The sequence below is a fragment of the Melospiza georgiana genome, chromosome 4 (genome assembly GCF_028018845.1).
Source record: "Melospiza georgiana isolate bMelGeo1 chromosome 4, bMelGeo1.pri, whole genome shotgun sequence".
Lineage (NCBI taxonomy): Eukaryota > Metazoa > Chordata > Aves > Passeriformes > Passerellidae > Melospiza > Melospiza georgiana.
Window position 1 is genome coordinate 1606538 of NC_080433.1, and position 14630 is coordinate 1621167.

The following is a 14630-nucleotide window of genomic DNA, read 5'->3' on the forward strand; positions in this document are numbered from 1 at the left end:
TAAAACCCAAGTTCCAAGCTTTGTTAAACTCGACCTGAAGATTCAGGATAAAACCCAAGTTCCAAGCTTTGTTAAACTCGACCTGAAGATTCAGGAGCTCATTTCTCTGCAGGGAGATGGGAAAAGGCAAAGAGGGGATGAGCAGGAGCGAGGGGAGGCGAGGCAGAGTCACACCGAGGTGACACCGACACGCTCCCGGTGTGTCCCAGAGCTCCTCCTGGGGACATCTGAGGTGTTTGGGGACATTTGGTGACGCGGGTGTCACATTGTCCCCAGGGCAGGGCCACATGGTGCAGCCACGGGTGATCCCTGACTCTGCGGTGACACCTGGGCAGGTGAGGAACTCGTGGTGATGCAAGGCCGGGTGAGGTGACGGTGAGGTGACATTCCTGGCCTGATGGGACAGAGCTCCAGGGCTGGCTCTGGGCCAGCAGAGTGATCTGTGTCCTGGGACGTGCCCTGCCTGTGGAGAAAGGCCTGGGAGCCACCAAGGCCCTGAGAGGAGCAGCTCCCAGCTGGCCACTCTGGGGTGGGATGGATTCTGTGGGGCAGCTGGGTCTGTACAAAATCAACAGCAATGGGGCAAATCCATCCTGAGTGCTGGAGGTGAGCACCATAAACCCACCCAAGGGATGGACATGATCAGAAATCCATCCAAGGGATGGACATGGCCACCATAAACCCACCCAAGGGATGGACATGATCAGAAATCCATCCTGAGGGATGGACATGAGCACCATAAACCCACCCAAGGGATGGAGATAAACACCACAAACCCATCCCAAGGGATGGAGATGAGAACCACAAATCCATCCCAGGTGATAGACATGAACCTATCTTGGGTGATGACCACCATAAACCCCTCCCAAGGGATGGACATAAGAACCATAAATCCATCCAAGTGATGGAGATAAACACCAACAATCCATCCCAAGGGATGGAGATGAGCACCATAAACCCATCCCACAGGATGGACACGATCCCCATAAACCCAACCCAAGGGATGGACATGGCCACCATAAACCCATCCAAGGGATGGACATGAGCACCATAAACCCATCCAAGGGATGGACATGAGCACCATAAATCCATCCCAAGGGATGGAGATAAACACCACAAACCCATCCCAAGGGATGGAGATGAGAACCACAAATCCATCCCAGGTGATAGACATGAGCACCATAAACCCATCTTGAGTGACGATCACCATAAATCCATCCTAAGTGGTGGAGATGATGACCATAAACCCCTCCCAAGGGATGGACATGAGAACCATAAATCCATCCCTAGTGATGCAGATAAACACCAAAAATCCATCCTAAGGGATGGAGATGATGACCATAAACCCATCCCAAGTGATGCAGATAAACACCAAAAATCCATCCTAAGGGATGGAGATGATGACCATAAACCCATCCCAAGGAATGGACATAAGCACCATAAACCAAACCCAAGTGATGGACATGAGCACCACAAATCCATCCAAGTCATGAAGATAAACACCAAAAATCCATCCCAAGGGATGATCACCATAGACCCATCCAAGGGCTGGAGATGATGACCATAAATCCATAAACCCATCCAAGGGATGGAGATGAACACCAAAAATCCATCCCAAGGGGATGGAGATGATCACCATGAACCCATCCAAGGGATGAAGATAAACACCAAAAATCCATCCCAAGGGGATGGAGATGAGCACCACAAACCCATCCCACAGGATGGACACAATCCCCCACAATCCCCATAAACCCATCCAAGGGATGGAGATGATCACCATAAACACATCCAAGGGATGGAGATAAATACCAAAAATTTGGTATTTATTGGAGATGAGCACCACAAATCCATCCCAAAAGATGGAGATGAGCACCACAAACCCATCCCACAGGATGGACACAGTCCCCATAAATCCATCCCAAGGGATGGAGATGATCACCATAAACACATCCAAGGGATGGAGATAAACACCAAAAATCCATCCCAAGGGGATGGAGATGAGCACCACAAACCCATCCCACAGGATGGACACAGTTCCCATAAATCCATCCCAAGGGATGGAGATGATCACCATAAACCCATCCAAGGGATGGAGATGAACACCAAAAATCCATCCCAAGGGATGATCACCATAAACCCATCCAAGGGATGGAGATGATGACCTTAAATCCACAAAGCCATCCCAAGGCCACAAACCTGGAGGAGGCTGCAGGCAGCCAGGCTGGGATGTGCCCCAGGACAGGGCCCAGAACTTTCCCAGGATCACATCCCTGGGACCCCAGCCTGGCTCCAGGTGTGCTCTGATACCTGCACGTCCCTCACCTGCCCCTGCTCCACTTATGCCATACAAGAGGGAATATCTTAAATTTACTGGAGCCCCTTGGGTGCAAACCCATCCTGAACAAGGCTGAGCAGCTTGGGAACGCTCGGATAAAAGCCAAAATATGGGAAAAGGAAGGAGCAACAGCCCAGCTTGATGGATTTGCCTACAAACCCTGTGCTGCCATTCCAGCTTGGGACACATCCCTCAATCCAAGAGGTCTCCCAGTGCTCCTTCCCCCTGCTTCAGGAGCCTCAGGAACGCAGCCAGGCCAGGCCATGGACACCAGCCATGGAACCAGACCAGTTCTTCCTGCTCTCCTGCCAGGGGGCACCCACAGCCTTCCTGGCCTGCATTCCCATGGAGATTTTCACTTCCAGGAGCAAAATCCCTCGGTGATTTCTGTCCTGGTATCAAAGCAGGGAGCTGGGAAGAGCTGGAGTGACAGGGAATCACCCAGCCCTCAGCTCTCCTCTTATTTTCAGCCTGGGGTTTCATTCCCACTGAGCTGTTTTCCTTGAGTGCTGGGCAGCCTCATCCCTGTGACATTCCTGGAATTTATTCCTGGAAAAGCTGGCACCAAATAAAAACCCTCTCTGGGGTATTGCCATGCCAGTTTGTTATTTCAGCCCCAAAGCATCATCCACTAAATTTGAGACTAACAAAGGATGAGCTCTGAAGAAAACAAACATTCAAATTCCAAAATTCCAGCATGCGATTCCAGGCTGATGGAAATTTTTAGGGATAGAAATGCCAGGTTGTTGAAGTGACACCTGGCATCTCCCTTGTGCCAGGGGTTGCCAAAGCGTGGCCATGCAGGAATGTTGTCCCCAGGAGCTGAAAATGTCCCCAGGGTGGACACACACAGCCTGAGCAGGTGGATACACACAGCCTGAGCAGGTGGACACAGCCTGATCCTGCATTTTCTCTTGGAGAAACTCAAGGAAATGAGGTGTTGGAGCAGCAGGAACACATAAAAATCCCAGCAGGATTGGGATCTGATCCCAGCAGGATCAGCCCATCATGATCAGGAGAATCCTTAGAGCACCCTGGTCTGGCCATGCCACCAATCCCAAATTATTCCTCAGGGTTTAGATTTTATATTTTTCCCATTCTGTGCTGCTTTACTGTGTGGGGCTGGGTTCACATTCAGGGATGGTGAGCTCTCTGCACAGAGCAGAGAGACAGAATCACAGAATCACAGAATTTCAAGACTGGAAGAGACCTATAAGATCATCAAGTCCAGCCGATGTTCTAACTGTTCAACTAGATCATGGCAGCAAGTGCCACATCCAGTCTTTTTTTGAATTCTTCAAGGGATGATGCCTCCACCACCTCACTGGGTAAATGATTCCAGTATCTGACCACTCTTTCTGTGAAGTATTTCCTTCTTACTTCTAACTTACATCTGGCTTGACGCAGCTTGAGACTGTGTCCTCTTGTTCTGTCTGTTGTCGCCCGGAGAAAGAGACTGACCCCCAGCTCACTACAGCCACCCTTCAGGAAGTTGTAGAGAGTGATGAGGTCACCCCTGAGTCTCCTTTTCTCCAGGCTGAACAACCCCAGCTCCCTCAGTCGCTCTTCGTATGGCTTGTGCTCCAAGCCCCTTATTAGTTTCGTTGCCCTCCTCTGGACACGCTCAAGTAACTCGACGTCCCTCCTAAAGTGAGGGGCCCAGAACTGGATGCAATACTCCAAGTGAGGCCTCACCAGAGACAAAACAATTCCTGCTCCAGCTGGGCACCAAGGACAAGTGCCCCAAATCTCAGCCCAGGAGCACAAACCCCGTGGGCTGCAGAGAGAAAAACAAGCAGGGTGGGACTGCCTGGGCTAAAGCTGCAATGGGACAATGAACTGCAAGGTGCAAATGGAGCAGAGCTGATCCCAGGGAGAGACCCCGGCAGCGCTCGTGCATTTTGGGGCCGTTTTGGTTCATCCTGGGCGCAGCCCTGGCTGGGCTCTGGTGCTGCCCAAGGTGCAGCCATGCAGGAGATCCTGTGAATAAATCCCTGCTTTATTCTGGAGCTCTGTCCTAGCTCAGATTCTCAAGGCATCAGTTTGTGGTGACCATGAAGGGACACAAGGCATCTGGGAAAGCCCTGGAGCAGAGCAATGTCCAGCTCTGGGATGGCTCCATTTCATCCCCACTCCAAGAATCAGGAATCAAAGCTCTCAGTTGGAGAGGAGAAAGAAATTTGGAGCTGTGGCACTGCACGGTGGGTGCTCCTCAGTGGGCAGTTTTTCTCAATTTTCCCAGATCCTGGAACGTGGAATCCATCAGGATTCCATTCCGTCCAAGCAGAACCTGGGATGTTTTAACCCCTTGGGCAGCCACGACTCTCACCGAAAACAAAATCACCCAGTCCCTCCCCATTCCCAGTTTGAAACCCCATTTTTGGGAGCTGCCACCACCTGAACCACCCCTCCCCAGCTATTTTTGCTGGGATATTTTTAGTGGAAGGCTGAGAACGCTCCAGGATGGGACAAACAGGATTTTCCACTCTGCCATCCCTGCTCAGCGGGACCCCGGCCGTGGCTGTTTACTGGCCACGAGCTGTGTTTAACATTCCAGCCCTGGATATTTATATTGCAGCCAAATTCAGAGCAGGGTTCTGGAAAATGAGCAAAAGTAGGCGATGACCCAACCAGAGACCATTGGGTCATCCAAAAGCTTGAGGAGCTGCTCTGGAATCCGGGGTTGTTTTGGGATGCTGGGGGCTCACTATAATTAGCAGCCACTCAAAGCCTTTAAACAGCCACAAAAAATCAACTCTGACTTTGGTGAAATCCAACCTGCAGCAATTTGGGAGTATTTAGGGAAGGTAAAATCCACCCTTGAACATTTAGGAATATTCATGGAAGGTAAAATTCACCCATGAACATTTGGGAATATTTACGGAAGGTAAAATCCACCCTTGAAGATTTGGAAATCATCCCTTTGATGATGATTGATGATGAGGATGAGATGGATTTAAGGTTTAAGATTAAGCTTTCCAACCCAAACCATCCCATAAAATTCCACTTCCCAAACTCCTCCAGCTCCAGGAGAAGTTGGAAATTTGGGCTGAAATCACCCAGGAACGTGAGGGACACCTGGAGAGGACACAGGACAAGGCTCCTCACTGAGATCCCTCCCTGTCCCTAAATCCCCTCCAGGACAACCCCAGAGGATAAAACACCCCCAAATTTGATTTTTGTGCTCGTTTTGCCCGGGGGAAGCTGAGTCTGTGCCCTGGCAGTGTTTGTTTGGTTGCTAACGAGCACCAAGCTCCACACCCAGCCCTTGGAGAAACACCTGAGCTGCTTCCTCCTGACTCAGGCACTGCTCACACAGCTCCGGGGGATTTGGGATCACCCAAACCCACCTGAAATGCACAAAGAACTCAGATTTAAAGCAGGAAAATCTGAATTTCCTGCCCTTTGTAGCCAATGGTTGTTATACTAAATTATGGGGGTGATTTGGGATCACCAATGGCCCCAAATTCATCTGAAATGCAGAAAGAACTCAGATTTAAAGCAGGAAAATCTGAATTTCCTGCCCTTTGTAGTATAATGTTTGTTATACTAAATTATGGGGGTGATTTGGGATCACCAATGGCCCCAAACTCACCTGAAGTGCAGAAATTAAAGCAGGAAAATCTGAATTTCCTCAATCTTTTTAATAGTCAGTTTTGGGGGCACAAAGAGCCCCAAATTTACCTGAAATGCAGAAGTCAAAGGAGGAAAAACTGAATTTCCTGCCCTCCATTCCTAAGTTTCTTATAGTCAATTATGGAGGTGATTTGGGATCACCAACGGCCCCAAACTCACCTGAAATGCAGAAATAATTCAACTTTAAAGCAGGAAAAACTGAATTTCCTGCCCTTTGTATCCAATGTTTGGTACAGTCAATTATGGAGGTGATTTGGGATCACCAATGGCACCAAACTCACCTGAAATGCAGAAATAATTTGGCTTTAAAGCAGGAAAAACTGTATTTCCTGCCCAATTTTCCCATTTTTTTAATAGTTAATTTTGGGGGTGATTTGGAATCACCAATGGCCCCAAACTCACCTGAAATCCAGAAATTAAAGCAGGAAAAACTCAATTTCCTGCCCAATTTTTAATAGTCAGTTTTGGGGGTGATTTGGGATCACAAACAGCACCAAACTCACCTGAAATGCAGAAATAATTCAGCTTTAAAGCAGGAAAAACTGAATTTCCTCGATTTTTTTATAGTCAGTTTTGAGGGCACAAAGAGCCCCAAATTTACCTGAAATGGAGAAATTAAAGGAGGAAAAACTGAATTTCCTGCCCTCCATTCCTAATTTTTATAGTAAATTATGGAGGTGATTTGGGATCACCAACAGCACCAAACTCACCTGAAATAATTTGGCTTTAAAGCAGGAAAAACTCAATTTCCTGCCCAGTTTTTAACAGTCAATTTTGGGGGTGATTTGGAATCACAAAGGGCTCAAACTCACCCAAAATGCAGAAATTAAAGCAGAAAAGCCAGAATTTCCTCAGGTTTTTTATAGTCAAATTTGGGGGCACAAAGAGCCCCAAATTTACCTGAAATGCAGAAATTAAAGGAGGAAAAACTGAATTTCCTGCCCTCCATTCCTAATTTTTATAGTAAATTATGGAGGTGATTTGGGATCCCCAACAGCCCCAAACTCACTTGAAATGCAGAAATCATTCAGCTTTAAAGCAGGAAAAACCTGATTTTCCTGCCCAATTTTCCCATTTTTTTATAGCCAATTTTGGGGTCACCAACAGCCCCAAACTCACCTGAAATGCAGAAATTAAAGCAGGAAAATCTGAATTTCCTGCCCTCCATTCCCATGTCTTATAGTCAATTATAAATTCCATTTTAGAGCAGCTCTAGGCATGATCCCAAGAGAAAATTCCTGATTTTATCCCTAAAGGAGGCACGACCAAAGAGGTTGAAGGAATCCTGGTCAGATTTGGGGAATATTTGGAAGGTTTGAAAACAGAATTCTCAAAGATTTGCTGGATCTGGTTGGGTTTTGAGTAAAAATAAGGAAATAAATCAAAATAAAGGCTTAAAATCAAAATAAAGGCTAAAATCAAAATAAATTTCATAGCTCGGGATGATCCCCCTGGCCATTCCACATCCCACATTCCCAGTGTGTGGAATAATCTGGATATGGGAGCTTTAAAAAGCATTAAAAATTGCTCAAGCTTTTCAGAAAAAAAAATCCAATAATTAAAAATAAAATCTCAATTAATTAAAAAACCCAATTAATTGAAAATGAAATAATCCCCTTAGCTTTATTTTAAAAGCATACAGGGTGGGGTGGAAAAATTGGGATTTTTCAGCTAAATGTGCTGGAGCTGGAATCCCATTTTTGCTGCAGATTTAGAGGGAAAAACCTTGAAAAATCAATTTATCAGGGGCTGAAAATAGATGTGGTTTGATGAGAATGTGATTGAATTATTGTGGTTTTCTTTTGTGATTTTATTTCAGTGGGATGGAGCCAAATTTGAGGGTTTGGGCTCATTTTGGTTAAATGGAGACAGAGGAAAGAACAATTTTGGGACTACATATTTTGAAATTTTAATAATCTTGGAGAGTTGGGATCAAAAAGCCTGGAAATTCTAATTCCAGCAGCACCATTCATGTATTAAGCAAATTTTCTACAAAATAATCCAGAATAACTAATTCTGAATAAGTAATTCAGAATAAATAATTCTGAAGAAATTATTCAGAAGAAATTTAGAATAACTAATTCAGAATAATGAATGCAGAATAACCAACCCAGAATAAATAATTCAGAATAATCCAGAGTAACTAATTCAGAATAAGTAATTCAGCAGAAATAATCCAGAATAACTAAATCTGAATAAATCATTCAGAATAAATAATCTGGAAAAAACTGTCAGAATTAATAATTCAGAATAATTAATTCTGAATAGGTTATTTAGAATAAATAATCCAGAAAAATATTCAGAATAAAAAATTCAGAATAATTAATTCTGAATAGGTTATTCAGAATAAATAATCCAGAAAAAGTTGTCAGAATAACTAATTCAGAAGAATTAATTCTGAATAGGTTATTCAGAATAAATAATCCAGAAAAAAAATTCAGAATAAAAAAATCCAGAATAATTAATTCTGAATAGGTTATTCAGAATAAATAATTCAGAATGAGTAATTAAAAAGAAATAATCCAGAATAACTAATAAAAACAAACAATCCAGAATAACTAATTCTGAATAAGTAATCCAGAATAACTAATCCAGAAAAAAGATCAGAATAAATAATTCTGAATGATACAGAATAACTAATTCAGAATAATTAATTCAGAAGTAATAATCCAGAATAACTAATTCAGAATAATCCAGAATAACTAATCAAAATTAACAATACAGAATAACTAATTCTGAATATGTAATTCATCATAAATAATCCAGAAAAAAAAATCAGAATAAATAATTCAGAATAATTAATTCTGATAAGTAATTCAGAAGAAATACTCCAGAATGAGTAATTCAGAATAAACAATCAAGAATAAATAACCCAGAAGAAATAATTCAGAAGAAATACTCCAGAATGAGTAATTCAGAATAAATAATCCAGAATAAACAACCCAGAAGAAATAATTCAGAAGAAAAAGTGATTCAGGAGAATTAATTAATTCAGAAATGCAAATGAGGTGACATCAGCAGGGTGTCCTGGCCATGAGGTCACACAGGAAATGCCCCACCAGCAAATTGCCTTTAATCTCAGCCTAACAAACCTTAAACCTCACTTAGCTAAACCTCAACTAAAGAGGTGTTACACAGGAAAATTCCTTTTTTCTTCCTTCCCCTCTCCAAAGGATCAGGAGGGACAGAGGGAAAATGGGGAGGGATTTGTCCCTCAGAAAAGCAGAAAAAGCTTCACCTCAGGACAGTGGGGGATGAAGGAGTTTTTCCACAAGAAAAGTGGGAAAAGATTCACTTTGGGAGGGATGAAGGAGTTTTTTCCTCAGAAAAGCAGGAAAAGCTTCACCTCAGGACAAATTTAGGATTTTTTCCCTCAGAAAATGAGGAAAAGCTTTACATCAGGATAGTGGGAAGGAATTTTTCCCTCAGAAAAGCATCACCTCATAATGGATGCAGGAGTTTTTCCCTCAGAAAAGTGGGAAAAACTTCACCTCAGGAGGTATGAAGGAAATTTTCTCCAATAAAATCAGGAAAAGTTCCACCTCAGGACAGATGGAATGGAGCTTTCCCCTCAGAAAAGCAGGAAAAATTCACCTCAGGACAGTGGGAAGGAATTTTTCCCTCAGAAAAGTGGGAAAAGTTTCTCCTCAGGAAGGGTGAAGGAATTTTTCCCTCAGAAAAGCAGAAAAAGCTTCACCTTAGGAGGGATGAAGGAGTTTTTTCCTCAAAAAAGTGGGAAAAGATTCACTTTGGGAGGGATGAAGGAGTTTTTCCCTCAGAAAAGCCTCACCTCAAGATGGATGAAGGAATTTTTCCCTCAGAAAAGGAGGAAAAGCTTCACCTCAGGACAGATAAAAGAGTTTTTCCCTCTGAAAAGAAGGAAAAGCCTCATGTCAGAAGGGATGAAGGAATTCTTCCCCAAGAAAATCAGGAAAAGCTGCACCTCAGGATGGATAAAGGAGTTTTTCCCTCAGGAAATCAGGAGAAGATTCACCTCAGGACAAATTTAGGATTTTTTTCCCTCAGAAAAATGGGAAAAAGCTTCACCTCAGGACCAATTTAGGATTTTTTCCCTCAGAAAAGGAAGAAAAGCTTCATGTCAGGAGGGATGAAGGAATTTTTCCCCAATAAAAGCAGGAAAATCTGCACCTCAGGAGATTGGGAAGGAATTTTTTCCCTCAGAAAAGTGGGAAAAGCTTCACCTCAGAACAAATTTAGGAGATTTTCCCTCTCAGAAAAGGAAGAAATGTTTCACCTCAGGACAGTGGCAATGAGTTTTTCCCTAAGAAAAGTGGGAAAAGCTTCACCTCAGGATGGATGATGAAATTTTTCCCCAAGAAAATCAGGAGAAGCTTCCCCTCAGGAGGGATGAAGGAATTTTTCCCTCAAAAAAGCAGGAAAAGCTCCACCTCAAGACGGATGAAGGAGTTTTTCCCTCAGAAAAACAGGAAAAAGCTTCACCTCAGGACAAATTTAGGATTTTTTCCTTCAGAAAATGAGGAAAAGCTTTACATCAGGATAGTGGGAAGGAATTTTTCCCTCAGAAAAGCAGGAAAAGCCTCACCTCAGAATGGATGAAGGAATTTTTCCCTCAGAAAAGCAGGAAAAGCCTCACTTCAGAATGGATGAAGGAAATTTTCCCTCAGAAAAATGGGAAAAAGCTTCACCTCAGGACAAATTTAAGATTTTTTTCCCTCAGAAAAGGAGGAAAAGCTTCATGTCAGGACAGTGGGAAGGAGTTTTTCCCTCAGAAAAGCTTTACCTCAGGACTAATGGAGGACATTTTCCCTCAGAAAAAAAAAAGGCGGGAAAAGCAGGTAAAGTTTCACCTCAGTAGCGATGAAGGAGTTTTTCCCCAAGAAAATCAGGAAAAGCTTCACCTCAGGACAAATTTAAGATTTTTTTCCCTCAGAAAATCAGGAAAAGCTCCACCTCAGCTCAGTAAATCCCTTTAATCCCCGACTTTAAGGACAACTTCCCACCCAGCCAGTCCAGCTGGTTCTCACCCCCACCCAGGGCACTGAAATCAAAATAAAGCAGCATTTGAAGAGGCTTTGCAGAGTTTGCCTTCCTGGCCCTTGAGAAATGCTTGATTTTGTGGGGAAAACACATTTATTTCACCCAACATCCAACCTGGGGTGGGTTTGGAATTCTTGGGATTGGGGCAGGAGCAGCAGTGTTGGGAGAGGAGGACTCAGAGGCCCTGACCCTTAACAAATGTTAATAAAATATTAAAAATGAAATATCATGGGTAAAACTCATTTATTTCACACCACATACAGCTTGGAGTGGGTTTGGAATTTGGGATTGAGAAAGGAGCAAACCCAGCTGGGCACGACCCTAAATTCAAACCACAGAAAACTCCACAGAAATTGCCAAAAGAGGGGATTGGAAGTGTTGCAAATTCATTTTTAGGTGTTGTAAATTGATTTTTAGGTGCTGTAAATTGATTTTCAGTACCTTAAAGTCGAGGCTGCTCAGGCTGACAGCGTCGTCGTCCTTCTCTCGGCGCTTCCTCTTCTGTGAGAAACCAAACACAATTATGGGTTTGGGGCCAGAAATGTAATTTTAAATACAGTAATCTGGAGATATTTCCTTTTTTTACATCCCCAGCTAAGTGTAAGCAATTTTGAATTTAGGAGAATTTGCGGGTTTGGTGGTTGGGTTTGGAAAGGGAAATTTTGTAGATTTGAGGATGGGATCAGCAGATCATGGAAGGAGCTTTAGGGTGGGACAGGAGCTGCAATCCCATAAAACCCCCCCAACAATCCCAAAGGGAAATTCCCAAGGGAATCCTTCCCTGTCTGCTCCAGGCCTTGGCAAATAAAGGATGGAAAAAGAAAAGTTCACAAAATTTCCCTCTGAGGAGCTTCCCACACCAATAAAATCCTGATTTTTTTGCATTTATTAAATAAAACCCCTCATTTTATTTCCCCACTTGCCAGGGCTAAAACAAATCACGAAAATCAGGAATTCAGCCAGGAAAATGTCCAGAATTTCCCTGAATTTCCTCAGGAACCTGGAAACCTCAGGAATTATTCCAAGGAAAATGTTGATTTTCCTTCTTTTCCAGAGAGTTTTCACCTCTGGATTTGGCTTTTCCTTCACATCTGGATTTGATTTTTCCTTCACATCTGGATTTGGCTTTTCCAGCTGTTGCACTCACCAGGGTGAAATCCCAGTGTGGGCCTGGAGTCAGGAATGTGAAGGAGCTGCCTCGTCTCAGAGGGTACCTGTGAGCAGAAAAAGAAATTATTATTATTATTATTATTATTATTATTATTATTATTATTATTATTATTATTATTATTATTATTATTATTATTATACTGTCATTATTTTCCTATTGTTATTATTTTTCCTATTGTTATTATTTTCCTATTATCAAATTATTATTACTATTATTATTATCATTATCTTCTTCTTCTTCTTCTTCTTCTTCTTCTTCTTCTTCTCCTCCTTCTATTATTTCCCCTATTTAGTTTTCCTATTTTTCTTTTCCTGTTATTATTATTTTCCTATTATTATTATTATTATCATTATCATCATCATCATCATCATCATCATCATCATCTTCTTCTTCTCCTCCTTCTATTATTTCCCCTACTTGGTTTTCCTATTTTTCTTTTCCTGTTATTATTAATTTTCCTATTATTCTTTAATTCCTGCAGAATTGATGAATTCCACGTTTTCCAGCAGCTCCAAGACAAGGAAAGGTGGAGTTTTTTGGAAGGAGGAAGACAAAGGATTTGTCAGCATTCCCCACCAAAATTTAGAATTTTGGATTCAAAATCATGATTTTCTGTAATAAAAAGGGGTTCTGTGTAAAACTTCCCACTGGGAATTGCAGGAAAATCTCTTTTTGATGCCAAATTTTAAAAATAAAGGAAGGATACAACAGGAAAATGAAAAAATAATCAGAATTTACAGCCTCATTTTCCTATTTTGAGCAGGCAGCCTCAGAGCTCCCATGAAATCCCAGGCTGGAACTGCCCTGGGGGATTTCCTGCAGGGAATTTTCCTGCAGGGGAGTTGGGGCACACACAAAGGGCCCTTTGTAACCCCAATTCTGAACAAAGCTGAGCCTTTATTGCACCTGAGCAAACAAATTCTGCTCCCACCTTTCACCCTCTGCTGCATTGAGGGAATTTTTTCCAGGATTTTTTCCAGCTTTTCCTGCCCAGAGGATGGGGGGATCTGTGTCTCTTGGTGGGGTTTTAGTCCCAAGTAGGTCACACAGTTTTTCCCCACTTTTTTTTGGGGAGATTTCCCCTTTTTCTCTCTGGCATCTCCTCCTCTTCCTCATCCTGAGATCCCACAGGATTATGGAAAACCTGGGAATAACCAAGGGCTGGACATCTAAATTTCAGGGATTTCATTCATTTAATTCCCAATCTTTGGGGAGGGAATGTGTCTGATCCCAAATGGGACACACAATTTTTTCCCCACTTTTTGGGGGGGAGATTTCCCTCTTTTGTGGGTTTTTTCCTCCTCTTCTTCATCCCAAGATCCCATGGGATTATGGAAAACCTGGGGCTGCAAATCCTCTGAGTTTCAGGGATTTCACTCCCTTCATTCCCAAATTCTGGGGCGGGAATGTGTCTGATCCCAAATGGGACACACAATATTTTCCCACTTATTTTTGGGAGATTTCCTCTTTTTCACTCTGGCATCTCCTTCTCTTCCTCATGCTAAGATCCCACAGGATTATGGAAAACCTGGGAATAACCAAGGGCTGCAAATCCTCTGAGTTTCAGGCATTTCACTCCTTTAATTCCCAAATTCTGGGGAAGGAATGTGCCTGATCCCAAATGGTCCACACAAGTTTTTTCCCACTTTTTTTGGGGAGATTTCCCCCTCTTGTATCTTTTTTTCCTCCTCTTCTTCATCCCAAGATCCCATGAGATTGTGGAAAACCTGGGGATAAACAAGGGCTGCAAATACTCAGGATTCCCCACATGGATTCCTGCACCCAGGGTTCCCCACATGGATTCCTGCACTCAGGATTCCCCACATGGATTCCTACACTCAGGATTCCCCACATGGATTCCCCACATGGATTCCTACACTCAGGATTCCTCACATGGATTCCTACACTCAGGATTCCCCACACGGATTCCCCACATGGATTCCTGCACTCAGGGTTCCCCACATGGATTTCTGCACTCAGGATTCCCTACATGGATTCCTGCACTCAGGGTTCCCCACATGGATTCCCCACATGGATTCCTGGCATGGATTCCCCACATGGATTCCTGCACCCAGGATTCCCCACTCAGGGTTCCCCACATGGATTCCTGCACCCAGGATTCCCCACATGGATTCCTGCACTCAGGATTCCCCACATGGATTCCTGCACTCAGGGTTCCCCACATGGATTCCCCACATGGATTCCTGCACTCAGGGTTCCCCACATGGATTCCTGCACTCAGCATTCCCCACATGGATTCCTGCACCCAGGATTCCCCACATGGATTCCTGCACTCAGGATTCCCCACATGGATTCCCCACACGGATTCCTGCACCCAGGGCTGACTCAGGATGGCCCAGGGACATCCCTGGCAGGGATTTGAATCCAGCCCAGGTGAGTTAAAGGTCCTGGATGCTGACCTGGAAGCTCCTGGAAGTTTTCCCTGCACAGATCAGCGTGAGGAGAAGC